Raw genomic sequence first — 24,088 nt, forward strand, 5'->3', positions numbered from 1 at the left:
TTGTGAAAACAATATGAAGAATGGAGACACGTTTTTACATGAAGGTACTTCATTCGCAAATGAAACCTATAGAAAGCATTGCCTTAATACCTCCAATCTGCCTGACTAGGAGAGCTATGTCTGAACAAAACACACTGGAAAGATGACCACACTCCCCACCCCCCTATTCCTCTTCGGTTGTAAATTGCGGAGAAAACAGAATCAGCATATCTGAAATTCACTATCGTACAGTTTGAGTTTGTGAACTGGTATCGTATCTATGATGTTACCAAATTATTTTGAAGTTCGTGGATTAATTAATGGTTAACAATTACATGAGAATGATGCACAAGCCACTTTTTCCAATATTCAATTTCATATTTAATAACTATTTCACAGATTATTTATATGAGTAAAAGACAGTCTTATGGAACCTCCTTTCTCAAGAAAATGTCAAACACTTCCATTTTTAATTTAGCACTGAGACTGCGGTTTCTTTGTCATAGTAATTATGGGCTTTCCTGCCAGGGCCCCATTTTTGCTTCTACTTTACAACACGATCATGGTTGAATAGCTTTAATCAGGCACCAATTAGTCCCAAATCTGTAACTCATTTAAGTCTGGGTTTTTGTTGGTTGTGCCTTCTTCTTTCAGACTGGGAGGGAAATGTTAGGAAAGTTTTGAGCAAATGATCTCAATCCCTGATGAGTAGTTAGAAGAGAGATATTTCTGTAACCTGCCCAATAAACTGGTTATCATATTAAACTCATTTTTAGCAGCTTATATTCACTTAAGCCTTGCTCCAGATGGTGGCTGTCAAAATGTTTCTTATAATTAGCGTCAGTAAACTCCTCCTGGGCCCTTAACATTCGTTGCAAATCACATGTTGTCTATAATCATAATAAGATTGGAAATGTTATTAATATCCTGCTCAGTATTCTGCTACACCAGTTTCTGTAAAACTACATGGATCAACAGGACCAACTTCTCTCTACTGTGCTGTCTCAAAGGCTGTTAAATGGTAAATGTAACTATACCTAGATATTGTTAAAATTACATATAAAATGGAGACAGGACGTGAGAATTCCCCGAGCAGACAAAACCATTTAAGCCACATAAGCGAAACTAAATCTAGCTTATTTCATGAACATAAGTGAAGCTTCACTTAGGTTATTTCTTGTAAATGCCTCTCACAATCATAAAGGAAACTTAAGCCATCTTCCTAAATATGGCATGAGATAATCACTTTTAACCAATCTCCTGCCACCTGGAAACCCTTATTGTAATAACCAATCATCATGAAGGTTAAATAACTTGCTCATTTTCACTTTATAAGACATCCTGTAACTTCATGACCCTTAGTTTCATATCAGTTTGTATTGTTGGAGGCTCCCAGTTTGCGAACTGTTCTTATACGCACAATAAACTCTTACTAAATACTACTTATTGATTTGGTGGTTTTAATTTAGCTGTTTCTGGATTTTTCACAATATAAAAATTGATTCGATCATTTTCATGGAGTTGACTAATCATCTCTGAAATATATAGACCTGCCAAACCATCTGTTTAGTCAAGCACATAAACTGTTCATATTATTGATAACATATTCTATGAAATAATCATTTGGATCACACCATATCCCATGAACTAGGTATCTCAGTTGTTGAATTAATCAGGTCTCTTTTGATTGCAAATGACAGAACCTCTATTTGAACCAGTTTAGGAAGAGGAAACAGGATTGAAAGGGTACTGGGCATCTTAGTAACCGAACTTCAGAGATATATTGAACAGTCCCAGAGGGACCAGTGACTCACCTGAATGCTGTCTTAGTTTCTGCTTTTCGTGTTCTTTGGAGAAACCAGGGAGGTAGTGTGAGAAGCAGGACGGGAAAGGGGAAGAAGCCAAACAAGTATGCTATTCCAAGCCAAGTCCCAGCTTCAGCCTGATCCCGCGGGGGAGCTCCAAAGCGTAAATTGTAACTCAGAGTTCGCGCCAACTGGTGGCAAGGGAGCTTGGTCTTCATACGACTGCACCAGTCAGCTATTGATTAAACTTCCAACCCTACCCTGGGGGAAATGTAAACCCAGGCACTTCTGGCTTCACGTGTCAGGGCAAAGAAGCTCCATTAGCCAAAAAGATGGCGTCGTAAAAGAGTCACAGGTGTGGACCATTAAATGCCAAAACACAGAGATGCTCCGGTAATGCAAAAGCTGTTGTCCTAATAGCGTCACAGATGTAGGCTATTAGAAGCAAATGCACACAAGCTGGGGAAGAGGTGCACAGAAATGGTTAAAGGAGGTCTCAGAGGGATATGGGTGGGACGCTGACAAAGTCCACTACAAACGCTATTAAAATTATTTTTCGTCTTTTATCTCTGCCTGTTGGCTTTGTTTGTTTCCTCCATGAGTCAGGAAAAACGGCTACTAATTGCTCTTAAGTATCATATTCTGTAGTTTTCACTACCTGATTGGGAGCTTTGTACTCAGTGCCAACTAGAAAAGGCAAGAGGAAGAGCTTGCATTGTCCTGGTTTGGGTCCAGTGGCCGCTTTTGTACCATTCAACTCTAGCTTTGGGAACAGGGTGATATAAAAACATGGTGGCCCTGCAAGAGCTACATTTGAAGGAAAGGACGAAGCAGTTTCCAAGAGAAGAAGGGCTGTGATGTTACTGGACGAAAGTAAATATGCTGGGAAGACAAAAGAGCATTTGGTTAGAGGACGGAGTTGTCATGGCCAGAGTTACGTATTCACTGCCTGAAGGACTGATCAGTACTCTACATAGGCATCCTATTTCAGATTACATTCTTGCTATGGCTGGGGGCTGCAGGGGCCAGTTTCTGGCCACAAAAATAAAAATGAAAGAAGAGGTTGTAGATTGTTTTGGAAAAAAAATTCTCAAAAGGACACCCTATTGGGATAGATATAAACATGAATTCATAGTAATATAGAGTAGATATTACATGAACATGAATTCAACGTTCATTAATTTATTCTATTGGATTCTTATGCATGGACTTCCCTGTTAAATACAAAAGGGATTTCAAATGTACGAAATATGGCTGGAGGGGAAGTGGACCATTTAGACCGTCTAAATTTCTCTCTTAGCCTGATTTTTCTTTGTGTGGCTACAGGTGCTTAATATCTGTCTAATCCAAGGAGAGCCCCACTACTAGAATCTCGGAGGTGAGATACCTACTTTTACTTCTCCAGTTTTAAGAGATTCCATCTTTGCTCATTTAACGTCCCTTTCAACCTATATCCCCACTTCTGTTTATCAAGCGTTTTTAGTGTAACGTGCTCTGATATTAGCCCCGCCTTGCATGAATATTTCAGTGTGCTTAGGGACAGCGCTGTTATCAAGCACCAGCAGCTGCTGTTTATTGGTGATAAATGAGTTTTGTTCTGTCCAGAGCAATTTCCCTGGTTTTTACTCTATTATCTAGGTAGAGATGAAGGATATAATACATCCTTAAAGCGGTATTCACACAGTTACCCAGTTAATGAGGCATTGAGGAGAGGGGGCTGTGGAGAGAGACACACACACAGAGGGAGAGGGAGACAGAGGCAGAACGTGGGGTGGCAGTGGGGAGAAAGAGAGACACATGCACAGAGAAAGAGAGAGACAGAGAGACAGAGTTGCAGAAAGAGGAAAGAGGCAGGGGGAGGGGGAAGGGGAGGGAGAGAGAGAGAGATATGCAGAGATGGGGAGAGAGCACAAACCAGAAAATACTGTGTCTGAAAAGACTCTTGATCCTCCATGGTGCATCTATCTCCAGGGTTTTGCTGTAATATAATTTGTAAGGAAATCTTATCTGACTCGGAAAGGTGGTGAATCATTGGTATTTATGATGAACAAGTTTCCAGGATTGTATTTCACAGTAGGATGGGTGCTTCTGCAGAGGCTTAGTTCAATGAGTAGTTCATACCTTCATGTTGCCAGAGGCACCGCTGTGTTTACGTCTGTCAAACATGGAATCAAGGGAATGAAGTGCAAAGAGTTCATCAGCCCGGGCATTCGGATACACTGCATGCAGCGCAGAGGAGCTTCACCTGTTGAAGGAATAAGTTTAGGGAAGATGGAGTAGTTTGAAAGTTGGCTGCTAGGAGGTGCTCCAGGATCTTAGGGCTCATTTAAGGTGCAGCACTAATTCTGATCAATTCCACAGACATTTCGTGAGCACATGCCATATGCCAGACCCCATGATACATGCTAGGGATTCCAAGGTAAGTCAGAGTTCCCGCTCTCAGCAAGGTACATAGATTATTTCAAGTCATTGTGGTGGAACTGAACTCATGACACTACAGAAATACAAAAGAGAGTTGTCTCATGTCTCCGGGGTGGTGAGCATGGGCCAGGACAATCTGTAGTTCAAAATACAGCAAAGATGGGGAGGTTGACTGGTCAGGATGGGCTACATGGAGACCACAAATCCAAGATCTGAGTTCCCCGGCCTGAAGGATAGATCCTGCATGGTTATCCTAAGCTGTTATCCTTAATGCTGATCAAGGTAATGTTTGTCCTTAGTGGTTATCATTAATCCTGGTTCATAATGGTTGTCCTAATGCTGGTTAACATAATGCTTATTCTGAATACACTGGTCAATAGTAGTTACCCTTAATGCTGGTCAATGTAATGCTTATCTTTATGCTATCCTCAATGCTGGTCAAAACTGGTTATCCTTGGGCTTCCCTGGTGGCACAGTGGTTAGGAATCCTCCTGCCAGTACAGGGGACACGGGTTTGAGCCCTGGTCTAGGAAGATCCCACATGCCGCAGAGCAACTAAGCCCGTGCGCCACAACTACTGAGCCTGCGCTCTAGAGCGCGTGAGCCACAACTACTGAGCTTGTGTGCCACAGCTACTGAAGCCTGTGCGCCTAGACTCAGGTTGTGCATGATCCTCTGAGTCTGGGCACTTGCATGATTATATTTTTGTCTTTAATAATCATTATTGTTATAACACTTTATATTTCTTTAGTAATTAATCATTTTTACATAGTTCTTTACATTCCTTTTAAAGTATTCATAAAACTGTTTTCCTACTATATAAATGTGCTTTATAAATGGAAGATTCACAATAGACTTGAAGTTCCTTTGCCACTGAATTTCAGAATCATGGCCTTGGCATCTGTAAGGAAGTCATAGTGAAACTTGTTGATACTGGGAACCAAATTTTAAAAATGCTCTCCTTTAACCCATTTATACCTTTCCTATCATCTTATTCATCTTGACTGCTATTACATTTCTGATCATAGATGTGAAAAAGAAAAATAACACATAACAATCAAACCTCTCCCCGGGCTTCCCAATTCACAGTGAACTTTGAATTCTTTGAGCTTCTAAAGAAACTTCTGTGGCCTGAACTAATCATCTTGGCACTTGGACTGTGTTTGATTTTGTGTCTGGCTCTGTGGATATTAAGTTCATTGAAAAGTTCAGAGTTTCCCTAGTAGTTATTGTATATCTTCCATAGCACTTAGCAGTAGAGTTGATATTCAATATAGTTATTTAGTAAATACTTGAACGAGTATATTTATTCAAATATTATAGTAAATATATGATATTTGACTGACATATTGAATGAATAAGAGAATAAATTATATATATATGTGCATATATATGTATATATATATGCCTTTATTACATTCATCAATTGGAAATTTATGGTTTATAACAAGACCATAATTACAGTGAAATGATATTAAATGTTGAAGCTCATGTTAGAGTATTTACTCACTCATAAAAATTGAGTTTCCAAATTCACACATCCATCATATTCTGTAGCATCTCACCACAACTACTGGTTATGAATTTTAAGCAATGCTCTAAGCAAGACTAATGCCTGAAGTGTCAAACATAATCAAAATTGCCTAGTTGCGCAACCCTGCTAAACACTTACAGGAAAAAGCTGCAGGTGCAGTTCTATTAGAGAATGGTTAGTGTTAATGAATTTTCCATCAGAAATATAAATGCATAAATCTGGCCCCCAGCCAATCATTTCTTTCATTCCGGTAAAAAAATATTGTGCTTTAAACAAAGTGAGGGAATCTGTATAAGATCATTGGTATTAAGATCTTTCTTAAAACCTTATTTTTAGCCATTTAATATAGCAGATGGATTAATAAATTTTAATTTTTTAATATTATTTTTGTGAATAAAGTTTCAACCTCTTGAGAGAAAAAATAGCAGACTTCTTGTAATCAAGAATAAAATGGAGGGTCTGGGCAAGATGGCGGAAGAGTAAGATGCGGAGATCACCTTCCTTCCCACAGATACAGTAGAAATACATCTACACGTGGAACTGATCCTACAGAACACCCACTGAACGCTGGCAGAAGACGTCAGACCTCCCAAAAGGCAAGAAAATCCCCACGTACTTGGGTAGGGCAAAAGAAAAAGAAACAACAGAGACAAAAGAATAGGGATGAGACCTGCACCAGTGGGAGGGAGCCGTGAAGGAGGGAAGATTTCCACACACTAGGAGCCTCTTCGCGGGCGGAGACTGCGGGTGGCAGAGGGGGGAGCTTTGGAGCCACGGAGGAGAGCGCAGCCACAGGGGTGCGGAGGGCAAAGCGGAGAGACTCCCGCACAGAGGCTCGGCGCCGAGCAGCACTCACCAGCTCGAGAGGCTTGTCTGCTCCCCCGCCAGGGCGGGCGGGGCTGGGAGCTGAGGCTCAGGCTTTGGTGCTAGCCGGGAGGGAGTCCAGGAAAAAGTCTGCAGCTGCCGAAGAGGCAAGAGACTTTTTCTTGCCTCTTTGTTTCGTGGCGCGCAAGGAGAGGGGATTCAGAGTGCCGCCTAAACGAGCTCCAGAGACGGGCGCGAGCCGCGGCTATCAGCGCGGACCCCAGAGGCGGGCACGAGCCGCGGCTATCAGCGCGGACCCCAGAGACGGGCAGGAGACGCTAAGGCTGCTGCTGCCGCCACCAAGAAGCCTGTGTGCGAGCACAGGTCACTCTCCACACTGCCCCTCCCGGGAGCCGGTGCAGCCCACCACTGCCAGGGTCCCGTGATCCGGGGACAACTTCCCCGGGAGAACGCACGGCGCGCCTTGGGCTGGTGCAACGTCACGCCGGCCTCTGCCGCCGCAGGCTCGCCCCGCATCCGTACCCCTCCCTCCACCCGGCCTGAGTGAGCCAGAGCCCCCGAAGCAGCTGCTCCTTTAACCCCGTCCTGTGTGAGCGAAGAACAGATGCCCGCAGGCGACCTACATGCAGAGGTGGGTCCACATCCAAAGCTGAACACCGGGAGCCGTACGAACAAAGAAGAGAAAGGGAAATCTCTCCCAGCAGCCTCAGAAGCAGCGGATTAAAGCTCCACAAACAACTTGATGTGCCTGCATCTGTTGAATACCTGAATAGACAACGAATCAGCCCAAATTCAGGAAGTGGACTTTGGGAGCAGGATATATTAATTTTACCCCTTTTCCTTTTTTTGTGAGTGTATATGTGTATGCTTCTGGGTGAGATTTTGTCTGTATAGCTTTGCTTTCACCATTAGTCCTAGGGTTAGGTCCGTCCATTTTTTTTTTTTTTTTAACTTAAAAAATTTTTTTCCTAATAAATGTTTTCTTAATAATTTTTTCCTTATTTTCTATTTTTAGAAATTAAAAAAAATTTTTAATAAGTATTTTCATATTTTTTATTTTAAAAAATTAAAAATTTTTTTCTTAATAAATTTATTCTTAATAATTTTTTTCTTATTTTTTATTATAATAGCTTTATTTTATTTTATCCTCTTTCTTTCTTTCTTTCTAATTTTTCTCCCTTTTATTCTGAGCTGTGTGGATGAAAGGCTCTTGGTGCTCCAGCCAGGCATCAGGGCTGTGCCTCTGAGGTGGGAGAGCCAACTTCAGGACACTGGTCCACAAGAGACCTCCCAGCTCCATGTAATACCAAACGGCGAAAATCTCTCAGAGATCTCCATCTCAACATCAAGACCCAGCTTCACTCAACGACCAGCAAGCTACAGTGCTGGACACCCTATGCCAAACAACTAGCAAGACAGGAACACAGCCCCATCCATTAGCAGAGAGGCTGCCTAAAATCATAATAAGGCCACGTACACCCCAAAACACACCACCAGACGTGGATGTGCCCACCAGAAAGACAAGATAGAACCTCATCCACCAGAACACAGGCACTAGTCCCCTCCACCAGGAAGCCTACACAACCCACTGAACCAACCTTAGCCACTGGGGACAGATACCAAAAACAACGGGAACTATGAACCTGCAGCCAGTGAAAAGGAGACCCCAAACACAGTAAGATAAGCAAAATGAGACGACAGAAAAACACACAGCAGATGAAGGAGCAGGGTCAAAACACACCAGACCTAACAAATGAAGAGGAAATAGGTAGTCTACCTGAAAAAGAATTCAGAATAATGATAGTAAGGACGATCCAAAATCTTGGAAATAGAATAGACAAAATGCAAGAAACATTTAACAAGGACGTAGAAGAACTAAAGAGGAACCAAGCAACGATGAAAAACACAATAAATGAAATTAAAAATACTCTAGATGGGATCAATAGCAGAATAACTGAGGCAGAAGAACGGATAAGTGACCTGGAAGATAAAATGGTGGAAATAACTACTGCAGAGCAGGATAAAGAAAAAAGAATGAAAAGAACTGAGGACAGTCTCAGAGACCTCTGGGACAACATTAAACGCACCAACATTCGAATTATAGGGGTCCCTGAAGAAGAAGAGAAAAAGAAAGGGACTGAGAAAATATTTGAAGAGATTATAGTTGAAAACTTCCCTAATATGGGAAAGGAAATAGTTAATCAAGTCCTGGAAGCACAGAGAGTCCCATACAGGATAAATCCAAGGAGAAACATGCCAAGACACATATTAATCAAACTGTCAAAAATTAAATATAAAGAAAACATATTAAAAGCAGCAAGGGAAAAACAACAAATAACACACAAGGGAAACCCCATAAGGTTAACAGCTGATCTTTCAGCAGAAACTCTGCAAGCCAGAAGGGAGTGGCAGGATATACTTAAAGTGATGAAGGAGAAAAACCTACAACCAAGATTAATCTACCCAGCAAGAATCTCATTCAGATTTGATGGAGAAATTAAAACCTTTAGAGACAAGCAAAAGCTGAGAGAGTTCAGCACCACCAAACCAGCTTTACAACAAATGCTAAAGGAACTTCTCTAGGCAAGAAACACAAGAGGAGGAAAACACCTACAATAACAAACCCAAAACATTTAAGAAAATGGGAATAGGAACATACATATCGATAATTACCTTAAATGTAAATGGATTAAATGCTCCCACCAAAAGACACAGACTGGCTGAATGGATACAAAAACAAGACCCATATATATGCTATCTACAAGAGACCCACTTCAGACCTAGAGACACATACAGACTGAAAGTGAGGGGATGGAAAAAGATATTCCATGCCAATGGAAATCAAAAGAAAGCTGGAGTAGCAATTCTCATATCAGACAAAATAGACTTTAAAATAAAGACTATTACAAGAGACAAAGAAGGACACTATATAATGATCAAGGGATCGATCCAAGAGGAAGGTATAACAATTGTAAATATTTATGCACCCAACATAGGAGCACCTCAATGCATAAGGCAAATACTAACAGCCATAAAAGGGGAAATCGACAGCAACACAATCATAGTAGGGGACTTTAACACCCCACTTTCACCAATGGACAGATCATCCAAAATGAAAATAAATAAGGAAACACAAGCTTTAAATGATACATTAAACAAGATGGACTTAATTGATATTTATAGGACATTCCACCCAAAAACAACAGAATACACATTTGTCTCAAGTGCTCATGGAACATTCTCCAGGATAGATCATATCTTGGGTCACAAACCAAGCCTTGGTAAATTTAAGAAAATTGAAATCGTATCAAGTATCTTTTCCGACCACAATGCTATGAGACTAGATATCAATTACAGGAAAAGATCTGTAAACAATACAAACACATGGAGGCTACACAATACACTACTTAATAACGAAGTGATCATTGAAGAAATCAAAGGGGAAATCAAAAAATACCTAGAAACAAATGACAATGGAGACACGACGACCCAAAACCTATGGGATGCAGCAAAAGCAGTGCTAAGAGGGAAGTTTATAGCAATACAAGCCTACCTCAAGAAACAGGAAACATCTCGAATAAACAACCTAACCTTGCACCTAAAGCAATTAGAGAAAGAAGAACAAAAAAACCCCAAAGCTAGCAGAAGGAAAGAAATCATAAAGATCAGATCAGAAATAAATGAAAAAGAAATGAAAGAAACAATAGCAAAAATCAATGAAACTAAAAGCTGGTTCTTCGAGAAGATAAACAAAATTGACAAACCATTAGCCAGACTCATCAAGAGAAAAAGGGAGAAGACTCAAATCAATAGAATTAGAAATGAAAAAGGAGAAGTAACCACTGACACTGCAGAAATACAAACGATCATGAGAGATTACTACAAGCAACTCTATGCCAATAAAATGGACAACTTGGAAGAAATGGACAGATTCTTAGAAATGCACAACGTGCCGAGACTGAACCAGGAAGAAATAGAAAATATGAACAGACCAGTCACAAGCACTGAAATTGAAACTGTGATTAAAAATCTTCCAACAAACAAAAGCCCAGGACCAGATGGCTTCACAGGCGAATTCTATCAAACATTTAGAGAAGAGCTAACAGCTATCCTTCTCAAACTCTTCCAAAATATTGCAGAGGGAGGAACACTCCCCAACTCATTCTACGAGGCCACCATCACCCTGATACCAAAACCAGACAAAGATGTCACAAAGAAAGAAAACTACAGGCCAATATCACTGAGGAACATAGATGCAAAAATCCTCAACAAAATTCTAGCAAACAGAATCCAACAGCACATTAAAAGGATTATACACCATGATCAAGTGGGGTTTATTCCAGGAATGCAAGGATTCTTCAATATACGCAAATCAATCAACGTGATACATCATATTAACAAACTGAAGGAGAAAAAACATATGATCATCTCAATAGATGCAGAGAAAGCTTTCGACAAAATTCAACACCCATTTATGATAAAAGCCCTGCAGAAAGTAGGCATAGAGGGAACTTTCCTCAACATAATAAAGGCCATATATGACAAACCCACAGCCAACATTGTCCTCAATGGTGAAAAACTGAAACCATTTCCACTAAGATCAGGAACAAGACAAGGTTGCCCACTCTCACCACTATTATTCAACATAGTTTTGGAAGTGTTAGCCACAGCAATCAGAGAAGAAAAAGAAATAAAAGGAATCCAAATCGGAAAAGAAGAAGTAAAGCTGTCACTGTTTGCAGATGACATGATACTATACATAGAGAATCCTAAAACTGCCACTAGAAAACCACTAGAGCTAATCAATGAATTTGGTAAAGTAGCAGGATACAAAATTAATGCACAGAAATCTCTAGCATTCCTATATACTAATGATGAAAAATCTGAAAGTGAAATTAAGAAAACACTCCCATTTACCATTGCAACAAAAAGAATAAAATATCTAGGAATAAACCTACCTAAGGAGACAAAAGACCTGTATGCAGAAAATTATAGGACACTGATGAAAGAAATTAAAGATGATACAAATAGATGGAGAGATATACCATGTTCTTGGATTGGAAGAATCAACATTGTGAAAATGACTCTACTACCCAAAGCAATCTACAGATTCAATGCAATCCCTATCAAACTACCACAGGCATTTTTCACAGAACTAGAACAAAAAATTTCACAATTTGTATGGAGACACAAAAGACCCCGAATAGCCAAAGCAATCTTGAGAACGAAAAATGGAGCTGGAGGAATCAGGCTCCCTGACTTCAGACTATATTACAAAGCTACAGTAATCAAGACAGTTTGGTACTGGCACAAAAACAGAAATATAGATCAATGGAACAGGATAGAAAGCCCAGAGATAAACCCACGCACATATGGTCACCTTATCTTTGATAAAGGAGGCAAGCATATACAGTGGAGAAAAGACAGTCTCTTCAATAAGTGGTGCTGGGAAAATTGGACAGGTACATGTAAAAGTATGAAACTAGAACACTCCCTGACACCATACACAAAAATAAACTCAAAATGGATTAAAGACCTAAATGTTAAGCCAGACACTATCAAACTCTTAGAGGAAAACATAGGCAGAACACTCTATGACATAAATCGCAGCAAGATCCTTTTTGACCCAGCTCCTAGAGAAATGGAAATAAAAACACAAATAAACAAATGGGACCTAATGAAACTTAAAAGCTTTTGCACAGCAAAGGAAACCATAAACAAGACCAAAAGACAACGCTCAGAATGGGAGAAAATATTTGCAAATTAAGCAACTGACAAAGGATTAATCTCCAAGATTTACAAGCAGCTCATGCAGCTCAATAACAAAAAAACAAACAACCCAATCCAAAAATGGGCAGAAGACCTAAACAGACATTTCTCCAAAGAAGATATACAGATGGCCAACAGACACATGAAAGAATGCTCAACATCATTAATCATTAGAGAAATGCAAATCAAAACTACAATGAGGTATCATCTCACACTGGTCAGAATGGCCATCATCAAAAAATCTAGAAACAATAAATGCTGGAGAGGGTGTGGAGAAAAGGGAACCCTCTTGCACTGTTGGTGGGAATGTAAATTGATACAGCCACTATGGAGAACAGTATGGAGGTTCCTTAAAAAACTAAAAATAGAACTACCATACGACCCAGCGATCCCACTACTGGGCATATACTCTGAGAAAACCATAATTCAAAAAGAGTCATGTACCAAAATGTTCATTGCAGCTCTATTTACAATAGCCAGGACATGGAAGCAACCAAAGTGTCCATCATCGGATGAATGGATAAAGAAGATGTGGCACATATATACAATGGAATATTACTCAGCCATAAAAAGAAATGAAATGGAGGTATTTGTAATGAGGTGGATGGAGTTAGAGTCTGTCATACAGAGTGAAGTAAGTCAGAAAGAGAAAAACAAATACAGTATGCTAACACATATATATGGAATCTAAGGGGAAAAAAAAAGGTCATGAAGAACCTAGTGGCAAGACGGGAATAAAGACACAGACCTACTAGAGAATGGACTTGAGGATATGGGGAGGGGGAGGGGTGAGATGTGACAGGGTGAGAGAGTGTCATGGACATATATACACTACCAAATGTAAAATAGATAGCTAGTGGGAAGCAGCCGCATAGCACAGGGAGATCAGCTTGGTGCTTTGTGACCACCTAGAGGGGTGGGATAGGGAGGGTGGGAGGGAGGGAGATGCAAGAGGGAAGAGATATGGGAACATATGTATATGTATAACTGATTCACTTTGTTATAAAGCAGAAACTAACACACCATTGTAAAGCAATTATACTTCAATAAAGATGTTTAAAAAAAAAAAGAATAAAATGGTCTTGGTCACCTAGAACAATGCTTTGAATAAGGGTTATGTTCATTAACTCTTTGTTGATTTCATCATTTATTAAATTGAATTAAATAATTGAATACAGTTAAATATGCATGCAACATTGATTTCACACTGTCTAGAATAAAATAGAGTCTCATTAAATCAGGGTTTTTTTCCTTGTATCATGGACTTCTTTAGCAGTCTGGTGAAATCCATGTCCCCCTTCTCAGAATCAATGTTTTTAAATGCCTAAAATAAAATGCATAGAATTTGGTGGTATCACAGTCAAGGATGCCTTGAATTTGTGCAGGGATCACCTAGTCCCTGGACTCCAGGTTATGAATCCCTGCAATGGAGGCATGAAAGTCTACTGTATAAATCATAATGGATAAATAACTGTTACCACCATGTACACAAATTCCGTGGAAAATTCCATGTAATTTACTTGTGATAAAAATCTTAGAGTGGAATCAGCTTTTCTAAAAGTGTCAACAATATTTTTTAAAGATAAGTAACTTTATCTTATGAAATATATGTGTTTTGACAAAAGTAAATAAGAGTATGGCTAATGAATAAATGATTTGCATACATTTTTATGGGAAAAGGAAAAGTCACCATAGATATTCCTCCTTGACACATTCAGCCTATGTGTCACATACAAAATAAACAGAAAACATAAAGATGAACTTATAACTACTGATCCATAATTGATATTTTATTTTTTATTGTATTGGGTTTCTATCTGTCTATGTGTTTGAAAAGATTCCCTGGTAACTCAATGGATACAGGTATATTGTCATGACCCAAACTAAAAACTGATAATAACCAGTTACAATTCATGATTACTAGCTTATGTTAGCCATTATTTATAGTAATCATCTGTTAACAGTATAGGGCATGATATACATATAGTTATATATGGGTGTACACACACTTACACACAGGTGCACACAGACTGGAGGCAACGTTGCAGAATGGAATGAAGTTGGGTTTGAAATCAGATGGATATGGCTTTGTATCTTGTCTCTTCCACTTAGTACTTCTGTGACCTTAGGGGCCTCCTTTTCTCCCTCTTTCTTCTTTTGTTTCATTCAGAAATATTCATGCTATGTTTGGCTCGGTATACTGTGAATAAACAAACTGATGGGAAACATATCTTTCTAAGCTTCAGTTTCTTCATATTTAAAATTAAAATTCATCTTATCTACTTTATAAAATTGAGATGAGGAATATAATGAGATACTAAATGAGAAACATTTTATGGAATTCCTGACACATAATAGGCACTGTCTAATTTCATCACATACCTAACAGGCCCTATGAGTGCTTGGGGCTCAACAAGGAAAACCTTTGTGGAAAGATAGTCGTTAGCTCAACATCACTAGTTATTAGAGAAATGCAAATCAAAACTACAGTAAGGTATCACCTCACACTGGTCAGAATGGCCATCATCAAAAAGTCTACAAACAATAAGTGCTGGAGAGGGTGTGGAGAAAAGGGAACCCTTCTACACTGTTGGTGGGAATGTAAATTGGTGCAGCCACTATGGAGAACAGTGTGGAGGTTCCTTAAGAAAACTAAGAATAGAGCTACCATATGATCCTGTAATCCCACTCCTCGGTATATATCTGGAGAAAACCATAATTTGAAAAAAAACCGTGCACCCTAATGTTCATTGTAGCACTATTTACAATAGCCAAGGCATGGAAGCAACCTAAGTGTCCATTGACAGAAGAATGGATAAAGAAGATGTGGTGTATATATATATATATATATATATACACACATATACATACAATGGAATACTACTCAGCCACAAAAAAGAATGAAATAATGCCATTTGTAGCAACATGGATGGATCTAGAGATTATCATACTAAGTGAAGTAAGTCAGACAGAGACAGACAAATATCATATGATATCACTTATATGTGGAATCTAAAAAAATGGTACAAATGAACTTACTTACAAAACAGAAACAGAGTGACAGACATAGAAAACGAACTTATGGTTACCAAAGGGGAAAGTTTGGGGGGAGGGATAAATTAGGAATTTGGGATTAACATATACACACTACTATATATAAAATAGATAACCAACAAGGACCTCCTGTATAGCACAGGAAACTATACTCAATATTTTGTAATAACTTATATGGGAAAAGAATCTGAAAAAGAATTGATATAATATATATAAATATATATATTATGTATATATAAACTGAATCACTTTGCTGTATACCTGTAGCTAATATAACATTTTAAATAAACTATACTTCAATAAAAAAAGAAAAAGAGTCATTAAAAGGAAATTGGGGGGAGGGGGGAATTTGAGGAAGGTAGTCAAAAGGTACAAACTTCCAGTTATAAGATAAATAAGTACTAGGGACGTAGTATACAACCTGATGACTGTAGCTAACACTGCTGTATGTTATATATGCAAGAGAGTAAATCCTAAGAGTTCTCATCACAAAGAGAACATTTTTTTCCTTTCTTCTTTTATTCGTTCTTTTCTTTTTATTATACCTATATGAGAAAATGGATGTTAGCTGAACCTATTGTGGTAATCATTTCACAATATATGTAAATCAAACCATCATGCTGTATGCCTTAAACTTATACAGTGATGTATGTCAATTATTTCTCAGTAAAACTGGAAAAGATTAAACATAATCATGTATTTAAAAGAAAAAAGGGAATTTGGATCCAGTATGAAATGGCTTTCCCATAAGATTTTGGTGTCTTTTGATTGCATTGACCTAGCAAAAGACCTCAAGGCCTACTCACCCTATCCAATACTTGCATCTTTACTACAGCTGGTAAAGCTCACTCGAACTAAAAAGATGTGACTAACACTGATTTAAAATAATGAAGGCTAACGCAAATAATACATATAAGATATTAAGTCTAGACCAGTGGTTCCCAACCTTAAGCATGCAACACCTGGAGGACCACACCTTGCTGGGCCACATCTCCAGAGTTTCAGATGTGTGTCTGAGAATTTGTATTTCTAACAAGTTCTAAGTGGTTCTGATCTACTTTTCCACAATTTGAGGTCTAGACTTTGTCACACTACAAATAGTAGTGTGACAGAAGATCCACTGGAGTTCAGAGAATCTTGCTATTTGCCGATGGACCAGAGAACATCACTTGAGAGCTCCCATTTTAAAAGGAATGGAGAAGAAAGACAGGAAGCAAGTATGGTAGACAGAATAATGGCCCCCAAAGACGTCCATGTCCTAATCTCTAGAACCTATAAAAATGTTACATTACAGGGCAAAAGGGACTTTGCAGGTGTGATTAAGTACCTTGAGATGGGGAGATTACCGTGAATTATCTGGGTGAGCCCAATGTAATCATAAGGGTTCTTTTAAGGGAAAGAGAGAGACAGAAAAGTCAGAGATAGGGAAGGAGATGTGACAACAGAAGCAGAGAAGGAGAAAGAGATGTGACAATGGAAGGAGAGGCTGGAGTGAAGTGAGGAAGGGGCTGCCATCCAAGGAATACAAGTAACCTCCAGACACTGGAAAAAGCAAGGAAAACAGTTTTCCCTAGAGACTCCAGAAGAAATTCAGCTCTGTTGACACCTCTTTTTTAGCCAAACGGCCCATTTAATATTTCTGATCCCCAGGGCTGTGAGCTAATAAATTTGTGTTGTTTTAAGCCACTAACTTTGTGGTCATTTGTTACAGCATAATTGGAAAACAAATACAGCAAGTCAGAGACAACCTAGCTCTTTGCTCCATTTACCCAAGCAAGAGATTATTATCAATGCTTCAGAATGCAATTATTTATTGTTTCCTTTAAGGATGATGATAAATAGTTTAAAAATGAAGTTTCTAAGCTATTCAATGGGTCTGTAGATATTGTATCAGCCACCAGTCTATTCAGAAATACCCCTCAATATCTCCTCATCATCTTTACTCCAATCCACTTCCTCACCAAGTCAGCTGACCCTAGATTGTCGATTCAAGTGTAGCCGTATAAGCCTCAGTGTAAAATCAAGTCTGGTCTGATTCACTAACAGGAACTTCACGTGTGTTAGTATTTGTACTCCCACACCCTTAAGATAAATAAAACCCAAATGGATTGTGTAGTCAGTCAAAGAAATTGCATACACTGTTCTTGGTTAAGTTTACAGCGACTTCTCTACCCATTCTCAATTCTCGAACATAGATTGCACAGATTGTTGTGAAAACTAAGGAAAAACAAATATATATGTATATATATAATTATAAAATATATATTAAAATATATAATTCTTAAAGAATATCTCTCTGATCATCATTTGGCCCATTATAGTGTATATGGACACCTGGATCAATGAAATGCATGTTTTCATAATTTTTGTATGGTACCCTCATCCTTCATATTTTCAAACATCGGTAGGTGTTCTCTTCCTTCAGCAAACGCAAAACCTTACAATTCACATTTATAAAACAGATGAATTGGGACATTACCTCAATACAAAGGCACATGAACCCCTAATATTTTGATGGTTTTGAAATAATTATATACAATTAATGTGTTACACTATTTTTCTCAAGAAAAAGCTGTTATTGACCCAATGGTAATTTTTACAATTCATGGTATCCTAGATGAACAGAAATACAGGAGTATTGTTATTATTATTTTTTTGCTTGAAAACATTTATAATGAATTTCAAATATGCATTTAGAATTTCCCATGACCACTTAGAATAAAACTAAGCTAACAAAATGTATACGTGGATTTTTAATATTCGCAGTGAAGATACACTTTACAAACATTTGAAAGCTTTCCTGCATCCTAGAAGAGCTGAAGATGGACTGAGGATGGACTAACCCCTTTACTTCAGGGGTTATTCATGATATAGAATGACAAATGTGCCTTCAGTCAAGAGCAGAGATTGGAATATGAATGAATTCCTTATGGAGACAAGATTTTTCTTTAGGGAGTGGGAATGCTGCTTGTAAAGCAGGAGACAAAATATATAAGATTTTTAATTTACTGTATATTGACTCTATAGGTTTCTCTCTGTCAGGATACATAAAAACAAATGACCTCATTAATTTTTACAAGTCTGCAATCTTCCTGACAGAGAGAAACCTACAGAGTCAATATACAGTAAATTAAAAATCTCCACATCAACAGTGGAGAATACATTATAATTATCCAAATTCCTCAGACTAAACTTTGGTAAGAATAAAGAGCATGGTTGATTGCTTTCAATATTAAGATACTGAGGACATGACTTTGGTTGGGCTCTAGCATTTAACGGACGTAGTGTGGTATAATGTTTTCTACCTCTCATTTGACACCAGCGGCCATTTTGTCTTTTCTAAGAATTAGGATAAATCAATGTTACGTTCATTTTATCATTACTTGTTCAAGTGTGGGTGATAGTCTATGCAGATTGACTTGATATTCTCCACTTTGAGTCTCTTTCTAATGCAGCATAGAGAAGAGTTCTCATTTGGCCTTATAAGGAAGAGAAAAAGAGAAAATTCACTAAAATTAATAGGCAAGTTGGTGATATCCTTTAGAGATGACATTGATTTCACCACTACTCTAATTCGCCACTTATTTCTATTGGAAAAGTAATTTAGGCCAATAAATAATTTACATTAAATGAATGTTTGTTGACAAGATGAGTACCATAAAAACATATTTGATGGAATTGTTCCTCATTGGAGATTTACCCACGCACATAGTTCATTGTGGGTATACAGTTGGCCTGCGGGGCTCATGAAGGCAAGACTGTATATGTGAATTTGGACTTTGAAAAATTCTATTTTGCTTCCCATATTTTCCTTTGAATGACTTTAGAATAATTTTCTCCTATCACATGAATGACACTTTTAAAAAGTTTCATCCCTTGCCCTTCTGTGTTGATGTGCATGCCTCCTTTCATGAGACCTATATTTTCCTTCTACTTCCCAATTTTCTGTTTTTATTGGTAAACCTATTACAGATCCATTCTGACACAAAGATCTTTTCACTTACCACTGTAATATCAGCATCAACACCTAACGCTTAATGTCCCATGGTTGTCAGATTTTTTTGAGACCCCTAATTAACTAGATGCATGCATCATTGATGTTTACATGCAACAGATGGCTTAGCTGGGAGAAGTAGATAAATTTAGCTTCTGTTGGGCATGTGTGAGTAATATACTGGAAAGAAAAATGTGTAGAAAAAAATGACTTGAATTTTCCTATATTTTGAGAGTTTTTAAAACTCAGCTTTGGGGAATGATATCTTTTTATAATATTGAAGTCCCTTGAAGGTAGAGGTCTGGCATATGTTTGCCTTGGTGAAGAACTGGCATGAACAAAGGCAAGTTCGTGGCTTTGAATTCTGGAGTAGGACCCTTGGCTAATCATGGACTCTTAGGGAATAGGCAAGTAGCTGATCCTAAAGGACAGAAACTATTGATTATTTGTTGTAGTCAGAGTAAGTGTTAGGTTCTCAAGAAATGATTGCTGGTAGATAAATGAATGAGCAAGTGAATGAATGAATGACTGCTAAGGATAATTAGCAAGGGCTACTAAAGTCACGGTTTGCCTACAAAAATCCTTTCATATGCATTTTACTTGAACTTCGTGACAAATCCATGTGGTGGAAATTATTGTCTCCATTTAATAGCTAAGAAAGCCAGAGTTCAGAAATGTACAGGGGCTTGTCCAAAGTTCTTAGCTGGTAAATGGTGAAGGCAGAATTTAATCAGAAGTTTTGGCTCCAAATTCTCTACTCCCATGGTTATACCCTGTCATGTCCTATTATCTGTGTTCAGTCCGAATTTGGGTGTCTAGGAGGATAATGGAAGGATTTCTGGTGTGATATTTGTGGGGCTGCAAGTTTCCTTAAAGGCCCAGCCTAGGTCTCCCTTTATTTATGGCTTATGAGAGAGGAGGCCCAATGATGCCTGACATTGGGGAAATATACCTGACCCCACTGAAGGCAGTAGCTTCCAGCATAGAAACCAGAAGCCATTTATCTATCTATCAACCTATCTATCTAACTATTGAGGTATGATAGACATATAAAATTATAAGATATGTAAAGTGTACAATGTGATGATTTGACAAACATATACATTGTGAAAGGATTCTCCCCAGCAACCCCAGGCAGGTAGAGCCATATCTCTGGAAAACAAAAAATGATTTTGACCATCTTCCCAGCTGCACTGTAAACACCAAGAGGGCAAGGCCCACACTGGTCTCTTCTACAAGCTTTTCCCCAGTGCTTAGCACAATTTCTGAAGCATAGTAGTTCCTCACTAAACACACTTTCCCCTCACACTTTCAGACTTTAAATTGCGCCTGAAAACCTGACTGCAAAGTGAGAAGACTTTAAATGATAAAATATTTCCATTAATATTAATGGAAAAGATGCCGCTGCATTCCATTCCAACCTGAGACCCCTAATTAATTTTTTACAGGTAGAAAATACCTCAACTGAACGATGAAAGTAAGCTCTTGTAAGTATTGTAATAAACAACAACGTGAAAGTAAATGAATATCGTTTGACATGAAATATAATAAAAGCTTATTATACTTGACAAAGGCAGAAGAGATTTCTTGAGAGTGGGTGGAGGTGGCAATGAAGGAGTATTAAGGAATCATTCTTTATAAGGAGTCATTCTTTGTAAGGAGTCATTCTTTATAAGGTGCATTTGTCTTTCTGCCTAGTTTTATCCACTAATTTTTCAGTCTTTTGGGAGATTATGGTTATTTTGCACTCAAACTTGTCTTTAAAATATTAGAGCACAGAAAACACCTTACAGGTCAAAATAAAGGCTGATGAATGAGAGGACTTTGAAACACGTGAAGATACCTTATGCACCCATCAGCTTGAAGATCTAAATACAATTTGTTACTGGATATATGAACCCAAAGGAAAGCATTTGGGTTTATTACAGTAAGTCACACAATTCGAACATGTTCCATACGATTTTCTCTGACTAGGAAACTATTGTTTCGAGTAAATTGAGGAATGCATCTTTTTCTGAGATGGTAATGCAGATACATTATTTCTTTAGTGTATTTACTTAGTGCTTTTTCAGGTGAAAACCCAAAAAGAATCATCTCAAAAGTGGAATAACTTTCTAAGAACTCTTAGGAAGCCAACTATTAACTGACAGTCACTATGTGAAGTAAATCTGTATTTGATGATTGATTAAATCCTGACTCAGCAAACTAGAAGCTCTAAATTGACTTGGACGCTGCTGACCTCTGTTGATGAACATGCATGGCTCTGTCAAAAACTTACTAACTTTGCTTTTGTTGGAACAAAGCCCCAAAACAGTTGATCTGCTGCTTGAAGAGGGAAATGAGGGCACGGTAGGGAGAAGGGTTGGCTCCAAAGACCCTCACGGCCTGGTCTTTCCCCGCTCAGGTCCCATCTGTCTACCCAGATGCCTTTCTCCTTACTTCCTTGCACCCCTGTGATTCATCACATTTTTCGTTTTGAAAGTCTCAGAAACAGTTCAAGAAGGCAATTTGAATTTCCGACCTTGGTTTAGAGATATTTAAAAAAAAAATCTTTCTAATGTTGGTAAAAAATGCACTCTCTTCAATTAGAACTTAAAGGTAGATAGATATTCTTGTAGGACTTTTAGTGTACCTCTATTTTTACTTTACACAATAATTACTAGTTTGAGTATCTTTTTTCCCAGAGTAAATGCAACTCCTTGTGGGAGAGACTTGATTCTCTTTCACTGCATTATCTCCTATGCTTCACGTATACAAGGCACACTTTTGAAAATAGGAATGCAATAGATGCCCCATGGAGAGCCTGAAAGAAAGACTATTTTAAAGATTTTCCATATATTCACACATAAAGTCATGCACTTATATGCATGTTGAGCTCCCAAAGAAGAATCCAAGGAGGTGGCCAGTATCCTAGATAATCTGGTTGAAGTGCATGCTAAAATTAATGTTACGTTTCCAGTTTTAATCACAGCCCATTGTCTAGGTATCATGACTCTAAGATACATTCCACAGCTGTGGTTATCTATATTCTAGCTAATGCAATGCATTTTCAATCTCTGCATTCATTTCTGTTTATGTGTACTTTGAAACTCTCCCTGGCACCTCATGTAGATATAGTTGTTTTTAGGACCCCTTCCCTTTGCTTTGGGCGGTTACAACTCATCTCGGGAGCCTGGCACATTTGTCATCTGGAATTATTCTCTAACATAGCATGCAATAAATTGACCTTTAGCTTTCAATTTGTTGTGGCATTGAAATTGACTCAGTCATATCACTTGCTTCAGCTTTTACCCACTTATTTAGTTTCTATCCTATAGTACGGAATTGGACATTCTATGTAGTAGCATAAAAAATTTTAGGAATCTGAAATTAGCAATATGCTACCTTCAAGGTATGCATTCTTAAATGTTAATTGAATGCTCTGAAGTTGTAGGACGCATTCAATGTTCATGTTTGTCTTGTTTTTGATAAGTTATTTTTGTTACACAAATGGTAATGGATTACGTGAGCAAACAATGGAGAATCTGAATTTATAACAACAGTCTTTGAGAAATAGAAAGATATGCTGATATCTAAATAAAAACGAAACATCCTTTGGTATTTGGGAAGGAAGATAGAATTCCAGAGATTGTTTTCCTCATCAAATGAGAGCTAATAAGAACTGATGACTGAAACAGGTGGTAGAATTAACTAGGCCAACCATCCAATCATACAAGCTGACACAAATCACGAATGTATTTTTCAGGCTGAAAACATGGGCTCTGAAACCCATCAAAGTACATTTTACAGGTGATTTGACAAAATGTCATCATGTGGGATGCAAATCATTTTCTGCACCCTTTCAATACATATTTGGTTTTGGTTTTTGTTTTTTGAAATAAAAATTCCATCCTAGAGGTTTCTTTTAACTCATAACTCTAATAACAAGAGGTATCAAAATAAATCTATCTGGGAATTCCCTGGCGGTCCAGTGGTTAAGACTTGGTGCTTTCACTGCTGTGGACCCGGGTTTGATCCCTGGTCGGGGAAGGGTATTCATATACTCTTTTTATTTTTATTTATTTCTTTAAATCTTTTTTTAAAAAATTAATTTATTTATTTTTGGCTGCGTTGGGTCTTTGTTGCTGTATGCAGGCTTTCCCTAGTTGCGGCCAGCAGGGGCTACTCTTCGTTTGGTGCACGGGCTTCTCATTGCGGTGGCTTCTCTTGTTGTGGAGCAGGGGCTCTAGGTGCGTGGGCTTCAGTAGTTGTGGCACGCGAGCTCAGTAGTTGTAGCACGTGGGCTCAGTAGCTGTAGCTCGTGGGCTCTAGAGCGCAGGCTCAGTAGTTGTGGCTCACAGGCTTATTTGCTCCGTGGCATGTGGGATCTTCCTGGACCAGGACTTGAATCTGTGTCCCCTGCATTGGCAGGCAGATTCTTAACCACTGTGCCACCAGGGAAGCCCCAATACACTCTTGCATAGGAACTCAAGAGACATTTAGTGACTTGTTCAAGATTGGTTGCTCTTTCAGCAGGAATGGAACTTGGACTCCAATCTAGTGCCTCAACCCATGATATTTTGCTTTTGCCATGACGTTACAGATGTCTAACAGCAGTGGTGAACTGGTAGATGTTTAACAACTGGGTCTCCAATGGAAAATGAAAAAGCTCTGATTTGTAAATTCTCCCATGATGGCCTATTTCAAGCTACCAATATGATATCATTG

The 24,088-nt window shown here is 38.5% G+C and overlaps 1 long non-coding RNA gene across 2 annotated transcripts in view; it reads right to left on the reverse strand.

The window, feature by feature from the left end:
• Positions 1 to 1,750: 1,750 nt before the first annotated feature.
• The window catches only part of LOC103015032 (uncharacterized), a 161,513-nt gene continuing 139,175 nt past the window's right edge, over positions 1,751 to 24,088 (reverse strand). For both annotated transcript variants that reach the window (XR_450976.2, XR_009006594.1), the window contains exons 5-6: positions 3,906 to 4,029; positions 1,751 to 2,666 (exon numbers count right to left, since the gene is read on the reverse strand). This is a non-coding gene — a long non-coding RNA (uncharacterized LOC103015032). The remainder of the gene's footprint in view (positions 2,667 to 3,905; positions 4,030 to 24,088) is intronic.

The sequence above is a fragment of the Balaenoptera acutorostrata genome, chromosome X, assembly GCF_949987535.1.
Source record: "Balaenoptera acutorostrata chromosome X, mBalAcu1.1, whole genome shotgun sequence".
NCBI lineage: Eukaryota > Metazoa > Chordata > Mammalia > Artiodactyla > Balaenopteridae > Balaenoptera > Balaenoptera acutorostrata.